General features: G+C 45.1%; 1 long non-coding RNA gene across 2 annotated transcripts; it reads left to right on the top strand.

Moving 5' to 3' along the window:
• The first annotated feature begins 3,809 nt into the window (after positions 1 to 3,809).
• On the top strand, positions 3,810 to 7,980 carry LOC136024191 (uncharacterized). Of its 2 annotated transcripts, XR_010616785.1 has the most exons (3): positions 3,826 to 4,086; positions 5,829 to 6,328; positions 6,584 to 7,980. It is a non-coding gene; the product is annotated as an uncharacterized LOC136024191 (long non-coding RNA). The 2 variants fall into 2 exon arrangements; XR_010616787.1 differs by lacking the exon at positions 6,584 to 7,980 and having other exon boundaries at positions 3,810 to 4,086; positions 5,829 to 6,140.
• Positions 7,981 to 8,035: the final 55 nt, after the last annotated feature.

The following is an 8,035-nucleotide window of genomic DNA, read 5'->3' as shown; positions in this document are numbered from 1 at the left end:
CTCTTCCCTAGACTTGTGCACTACAGGCATGGATCTGTAAGCTTATGTTTAAATCTGGTTCAGACTCTACCTCTTCACACTTGCTTTCTTTTGCTCACAATTAACAGCAGATGATAGGAGGTGAATAGCTCTTACTTTTTTTCAGTGAATAGTCATGCCCCTGTTAGGGTCAAACAGAGGATTAACGAAAAATGGTATGCTCCTGCACTGTACAGCTAACAATGTGACGTCCAAGTATTCTAATGTTGCATTTTTCATATGAAAAGAAATGGCAAGTCTAACATTATAAAACACCTAGCAAAGCGGTTTTAATCATTGCAGAACAAGGCCAAATACGACTGTCTGATAAGCATTTAACAGCTTGGTTTTAATCTAAATTACTTTCTTGCCAACATATTTATTTTCCTAATTTATAATAACTATGTTGTTGTATGACCCTTGTTTCAACTAGAGAGCAACAATTTTTTTTTGCTGAGGTTCACAAGTAAGTAGGTGAGTATATGTGTAGACTTAAAAGGATTATTAAGTCTATTTGGCTATTTTTAGGTATAGTCAATAACATATATTGGCATAAACTTACAGAAGGGACTACAGCACCACAGAATTCAATTATCCATAACAGCATTTGAATTTTAGTATCAAAGGTTCCTCCTCTGAACTCAGCAGTTGACATCTTGCTTGGATATTTTCTACTAAACAGGGAGCTGACACCATAGATTCACGAAGATATGCCAGATCTTTTATGCTATCCTGAATTATATTAATATTAAAGCTGCACAGGATGTACTAGGAATATCAGACAAAAGATTTATGATCTGGTGATTCTCATTTAAAAATAAAAGAAAGCCTTAACTCACAGCAAAGATGGAACTGAAAAATATTAGGAGATTGAGAAGTCGTCAAGAGTGTGTAGAGGCAAAATGATTTTACAAAGTCTGTTTACTAAACAGACTGTTTACTGTATATAAAGGGTAACTGGCAGAAGTAAGTGGGAGCAGAAGCTTGAGAATAACAGCATCTTAATATATTTATAACAGCTTAGTATATTTTATACTGCTATGCATCAAATTTCATGATACAAGACTTTCATTCGTATATGTGGTTGTCTGGAACACAAACTTCTTTTACACTGTCAACAGAATGAGGTACTTTGACTTTCCAGCAGTCCACTGAATGAAGCAGAAATAATTGCCACTTATTCAAAGACAAATATTGAGGTGAATCTGGAATACATTTAAAAAAACCTACAAAAGTGCAAAACTGTTGTCTGACTAACTTAATCTGGGAAAAACTATTTGTTAGCAGCTTGCTGGGTGACTGAGCAGGTAGTTGCACTGCCTTTTATCTCGTAGTGATGATTTCCAAAGCACTATGAGACCTTCAGTGTGTTCTTTAATGATACCGAACTTGGAACTGCTGTAACAAAAAAATCCTACATTAGTTCCAAAAGTAACTGTGTTGCTCTCTGCTAGTGGATTCATATACGCATCACCTGTGCCCACTTAATATTTTCAGCAACAATGAACACATTTTTTTCTTTGTCAGTGCTACCTGGTTTTCATACATTTCATTTAAATTAAATCCAGTTTTAATTATCTCCCCCGAATCTCTCATTGTATTTCTTCAAGTAGAAGATACACTAATGATTCATAATTTCCCTAGATTTTTGATGAGAATTTATACAAACTCACCTTAAATAGTTTTTTTCTCCCCTATATTTTGCATTCAGAGCAATTGAACAATACTTCAATTAAGGAAAAAAAACCAACCCAACCTATAAAATAACTGGGCTGGATGCAGCACTCATTTATATCCCTACAAATACAGGAAATCCAATAGTTGTATATGAAGCATAAACCTAACCAAAATCTGCCTTCCATCATGAAAATTCATATGCTTTATGAAGACCTTTCATTACTTTTCCCCTCTAATTTTAAACATAATCTATGTGTCATTTCTGCATGGTTAGACTTTTGTCAACATCTTGGGGGAAAAAAACACCAAACAAACAAATCCAAAAATGCTGTCTGCAAAAGATCTTTCATAACAGCTTTTATAGAATACTGTCAAAAAAAAAAAAAAAAAAAAAAAGAAAACTTAATCACTGTGAACTGGGGAATTGTAAGGAATGTATATACATACTGCAGGAATCATGACCACTTTAGCTTTAGCTAAATGTTACTTTTAATAATTTTCTATAAATGTGAGAACTCAGAAGTGCTGATGGAATCATGCCTATGCAAGAACTTTTTATTTTGAACAGACCTCAAATATTACTTTAAGAATGAGCAATTATAATCATGTGAGATTTAACCACTGTTACCCAACACAGACTATATTTGCTCTGTCAGTAACTTTTATTGTGTATTATCTAGTTCAGAATTCTGACAGAGTGAAAGAGGATTTAAACAAAGTAACTGGCTCCATGCTTAGCTAGCATTCAGTTAAATAAGCAGAGACGTAGTTATTATCTTCTTAGAAGTAAATCTGTGGTTTCCTTTTTTAAACTCTTTAAGTTTTAAAGTCCACCAGAAAGGCCGCTGCTCGACAAATGATTTGTTCACTTCTGCCTGTTACATGGTACTAGACGGGGAGCAGATTTGCAGCGCTGTGAAAGACACTGAGCAAGTGTCAGCACTCCCTACAATTCAGCCGACCTCCTAGTACATTCACTGCAGCGAACCGGGGGAGCTCTGGAGCGGCCGGAGGGAGGTTGTGGTCGGGAAGCGGGTCAAAGAGAGCACAATAGGATCACACCATATCAGCACGACGCTTTAGAAAGAGGAAAGGTCAGCGTGCGCTTAGTGCTGTTGTGGTGTCATTTCATCTGTTTGTCCCTTGGTGGAGTTCTTGAGTTAGTTTCTTCCTTCCGCCAAATGGCTTTAACTGCTTTGTGTGGGGTTTTTGTCCTTGTTTTTACCCTGCTTTTGAATTTGCTGTCATGTTTACTCTATTTAACCTTTCCCTCGTATTAGTATGAATATGGTACTCTCAAGCCGATATTTTTTTTTTCCCTTTGGAAGATTTTCCCTAATTTGTGTGAGCGTGTGTGCACGCAAATAATAATATGTAATATATATGTGTTAAAGTAATGAGTGGTATAGATGTGCAAATAATGTCTCTCTTTAACCCGAGATGGATTCCCACTGCAGATCCCGTAAGTAATTTTCCAGTGAGAGCCACCGACATTCCTAAACTGCAAAAAAAAGCCCAAATTGTCGTGGGCTGAAAGCGCCAACTGCGGACACGAGTCGGGACACAGACGGCAGAAACGGGACTCCGCCAAGAAATGCAGATGAACGAGCCATTAATTACATCTGCATATTTTAGCCATGACCCCTGTGTCTTTCCAGCCAACAGCTACAACAAAGCCTCGCTACAGACCATCAAAAAGAGAGCTGCGGGGTAATGCAGAGGAGCTGGGGAAGCTCCCAGGCTACTTTAGGATTTCCCCACGTACAGAAGGCTGCGAATGTCAGCAAGACGGATTCCTTCCCACACGCAAGATGCCACCTCGGTGGCCTTATCAGATGTTCCCTTTAAGGACGCGAGTTCCTATTTCCCCTCTGTATAGCTCTCTCATCTGTAGCTATTTTATTTATTACAGCCGATTACATTTGTGATCCCGTTTCCCACTTGATCTCACCAGCTCAGGAAGACAAACGCCGAGTCGTGTCTGAGCGTGTCTCTGAGCAGCTGGGAGCGGGAGGGGGTGGGGACGGAGTGGGACGGGGGGACGGGACGGGGTTGAGGGGAGGACGGGGATTTTACACTGCGCAACAGATTTGACCTCCCCTGCCTGAAACAGCTGGATTGTTCCTACCGACACCCAGACAGCTGTGCGCGCCCTGGCTGCGGGCCGAGAGCAGGGGGGCGGTAGTGTCATTCACTCTGTCCCTGCACGAACGAGCGGGATGCGGGACACACACACATACGCCCCAGGCAGCCCAGCCCCGTCCCCCTCCGGCAGCCAGGGCACGTGGAGCGGGAGCAGCCCAGCTATCCACCATGCAGCGCACGTCAGGCCCATTTCCCACGCCGGCCGCCTGCCCTGGGGAAGAAAAGGAGGAGGAGAAAGGGGGAATGGTAGGAAAGGGAAGGGGGGGGGGGGCGGGGGCCGTTACCTCTGCTCCGAAAGAGGAACCAATCCACTGTGAAGGACGCAGCACTCTCGAGCAGGAAAGACATTGCACATTCAGAGAGATGTTGCATGTGAACACACTGCAAAAAAGAAAGAAAGGGAGGGAGTGATAGGGGCCGCAGACCTCATGTGAAAGGCACAGTGTGCGTAAGAGAGGCCAGAGAGGATAAGAAAGGAAGGGGGGAGCGATTGCACATGGCAAGAGAAAGAAATCACTCATTCGCTTGGAAGAGGCTCTCGCAAGGCAGACCGTAGTAAAAGCAGGCATGGGAGATAAGGGGGAAGGAGACGAGGAGTCCGTACCGTGCAACAGCGCGGAATTCGATTTAAGTTTATGGCGGGGAGGTTTAAAAACGCTTTATCCCTCCCCTGGCGAATACATTAAGTTTCCTGGCTGCTCTTAAAAGCACAAAAGGGAAGGGAACAGCGGGAGCTTCGGGTTGCAATTGTACTGCTAGTGCAGGGAGCCAGTGTAATGCAGTATGCTGGTATTCCTGCCTACTGGTATGTCTAGATCTTACACTGTGGCCAAAATTTCGTCCTCTCGGAGCTCCAGAACAGCGAGGGGGAATTTTGATAAATTCAAGTTGCTTGGCAAATATAATAGGGATTTGGTACTAATCCTACTTAACCCGCTGCGAAGACGCTGAACCCAACACCCCCCCCCCCCCCCCCTCCGTCCGGGACTGCGGCGGTGAACACTGAGCCTGCGCCGAGCCGGGCTTTCTCGCTGATGCTGCAGATATAAACCCGCGTGTCTCCAGCGTCTGAGAGGGAGGATTTTCGTGTTCTGGTGAGGAGGGAGAGCGGCCGGTGCCAGGGCCGAAACCACCGGCGGAGAAGCAGTCCTGCAGCTCTCCGGAGTAGGGAGCAGGAGCGGTCGAATACCATCCCCCTATGTCCCTCGCATCGCCGACTTCATGCGGAGGGACTCTGCCCTTCTGTGCCTCCGAGCTCCCCAGGGGAAGAGGTGGCAACCTTCCCTCCCTCTCACATTCACTCGCCGCCCCATATGACAAAGACACACTGTGACCGTTGCTTTGAGTGTCCTCGGCATGTCCGGCCTCTTTTCGCTCAAATATGTCACCACGATGAAAGAGAGGCCCTTCACTACAGTCATCTGCATGCATCTTTATTCAAAATAGCCAAGTAAAAAGAGGAATGAACACAGAGAACGCGCAACAACTTGTTTTCCCACATGTGTTCACAGGAGGAGAGCAGCTGGATTCCTGCCTACCCCTTGCTGCACACACACACATGCACACGCCGGTTCCCCGTGGCTGTCCATGCTCGCCCGGGTCCTCCCTCTCCCGCCAGCCCCGCGGAGCCCCCTTCTTCCCCCCCCCCCCCCCCCCCCCTCCGGGATCCGGGGGAAGAGGGCAGGTACGGAAGTCAGGCAGCATCCAGGGCTCATGGGCACACGCACACAAAAGCCGTAGACGCTTAAATGACACAAAGTCAAAAGGAGAAGCGAACTAGGGACGCTAGGATAGATAAAGTTGAGCAGAGAGCTTTAACATTAAAGTTTATTTCCCACTTATCCAGGTAGGTGACGCTACGTTTTAGCAATCATCTAAGCAGCAAGTCTCGGCTCCGAAATCTGTTACTTTTTACATGTGTTTATTCTACTAACCTGATCATCTTCTCTCTCTCTTTTTTTTTTTTTTTTTCCCTGTTGTTTTCCTAGGAAAGCACTCTGAAAAGGCACATTCAAATCATGGTAACAGGAAAAAACACGAACACAAAGACTAAAGGGTTCAAACAACACTGGAAAACAGGACGAAATTCTAAGATCTAAGGCAGCCCCCCTTCCTCCCTGGAGTTTTATGCAGTCACAGTGACTGCAGCTCTTTCACAAAAAGCACCGAGACGTCAGAGGAAGGTGGGAATCTGTGCGAAACGAGTTTTCTTACCAGCGTGATTCCGCAAAATGCAGAGCCCCGAACGTGCATCAGCTCTGCTTAAAAGAAAGACGAATAAACATTTCCTTTAAAAATTGTTGCTCGATTCACAGTCTACAGCGGAGGTGGGGAGGGAAAGTATAGGAGAGAATCACTACAGATCGCGGGTTTGAGGAGGCAACAGCAGCAACACTCGGGCGTGTAATGAGGATCGGGTTTAGGAACTGAAGTGGTGTGTGATGAGCAGCTATCCCACTTGCAGCACTAGCAGCGGCAGAGACAGAGGGTAAGACTGGGCTTTCTGGAGTGCAGCGCTTGACTCGTCCTCCTCTCTCCTCCTCCTTCTCCTCCCTCCCTCACTCCAGCTCGCTCTCTCTTTGCTCTCCCTCTTTCTCCTCTTTCTGTGTGTATGTAGCGCAGGCGGGCTCTGCTGCTGCAGCGTCAGGGAAGAGCTGCTGAGAGAGGTTTCAGCAGCTCCCACCACTTCGGGCAAACTTGTCGGTTTACTGCTGCTTTACATTTTTTTTTTTTTCCTTCCGAGTGGGAAGCTTCTCAGTTGCCATTCAACATTTTAAAGCACAAGCCGCTCTGCCGTGAAAGCGCCTGATCCACACTTCTCTGAGAGGCACAGGAAGGAATACACATTGCAGATTTCACCCACCGTGGCCGTGCAGATCACAGGAAGCAACTGACTGATAAAATTTTATTTGCAAATAGAACTCTGGGGTTTGTTGGTTTCTCTTTTTTTTTTTTTTTAACCGCGTCGCGGCTGTCTCCCCCTCCCCTTTGCCATTCCGCTTCTATGGATGTAATTCAGAATCTGTGTTAATTCACGTGGGGGATCCAGTTACATCGTGTTCCGCTCCGGGTGTATTTACGAGAGACCAGTAATCGCCTTTGGACACATAGTTTTGTTGCTAACCTTTGAACTGAAAGGATCAAGTTCAGATCTGGTTACCTGCATTGGGACGGGAAGGAAGAGGAGAGAGAGAGGGGGAGAGACTGCAATCTCATTTGTGAATCGCTCTCAGTGCTGCAGATCCAGATTGCTATAACACATGCAGTGCAAATGCAGGTAAGGCACACAGACAAACTGCGGATGCTAAACCAAACTTGGGACTGTTGTGTTTGTATATTCATATCTACAGCCTTGCAAATTCTGGGCAAAAGGCTTCTGCAGTTTCTGTATCGTTGCTTTGTGACTAATGACCTTGCGCAGAGTTGTTAAAAAAAAAAATCCGCTCCGGAGAAAGAGCTGAACATTTTAGGCGATCTCTGAAGATGTATTTGGGTGCTTTTCTGACAACCAAAGGGGATATTCTGTGGACTGCTGTGTAATACACGATTTTCTTCTCCTGTGCAGCTACCGACATTATTGGGATTTTTTTTTTCCTATTTTTTATTTTATTTCATTTTTTAAGAACTCCCCATTGCTAAGAGGATTTGGAGTTTTCCCGGATACAAGCCCTTTGAATAAAGGGAATCACATTTTTTTTCCCGTATGTGCAGAGCAGGGGAAGAATAAAGCTAATACCTTGGTCGTAAACGGCTGAGAGAGAGAGAGAAAAGAGAGAGAGCGTGTGAATTGTAGTTAACTCTAGTGTCGAAGAAGACGACCTGAGGGGCTTGGAATCCTATAGTGCTGCTCCAGCTTTATTGCAAACCTTGCAAAGCGATTACAGTAAAATCAGAGAGGAGGAGGAGAAGGGGAGGAGGAGGAAAATCCCATCCTGTCTACGGAGATGAATCTTTAAAAAGCAAAATACACTGTCCCGTGAACTGTAAGTATATCACAACTGGAAGGCAGGGAAAGCAGTAGAGGAGCCAGCAGCAGGGTTTTGACTACCTATTGCACCAACCATGAGACACTAAGTTTCCAGGAACAGAAAGATTTTATAATTGATAGCCCGGACTCTCAGCCGCTCTGTTGGCTTATCAGGGGAGTTAATTGGGGGGGCAGGTGGGAGTGAGAGGAGGGGTGGGGGTGGGGGTG

The sequence above is a fragment of the Lathamus discolor genome, chromosome 1 (genome assembly GCF_037157495.1).
Source record: "Lathamus discolor isolate bLatDis1 chromosome 1, bLatDis1.hap1, whole genome shotgun sequence".
Lineage (NCBI taxonomy): Eukaryota > Metazoa > Chordata > Aves > Psittaciformes > Psittacidae > Lathamus > Lathamus discolor.
The sequence above is the reverse complement of the archived record's forward strand: the minus strand, read 5'-3'. Positions and strand labels throughout refer to the sequence as shown.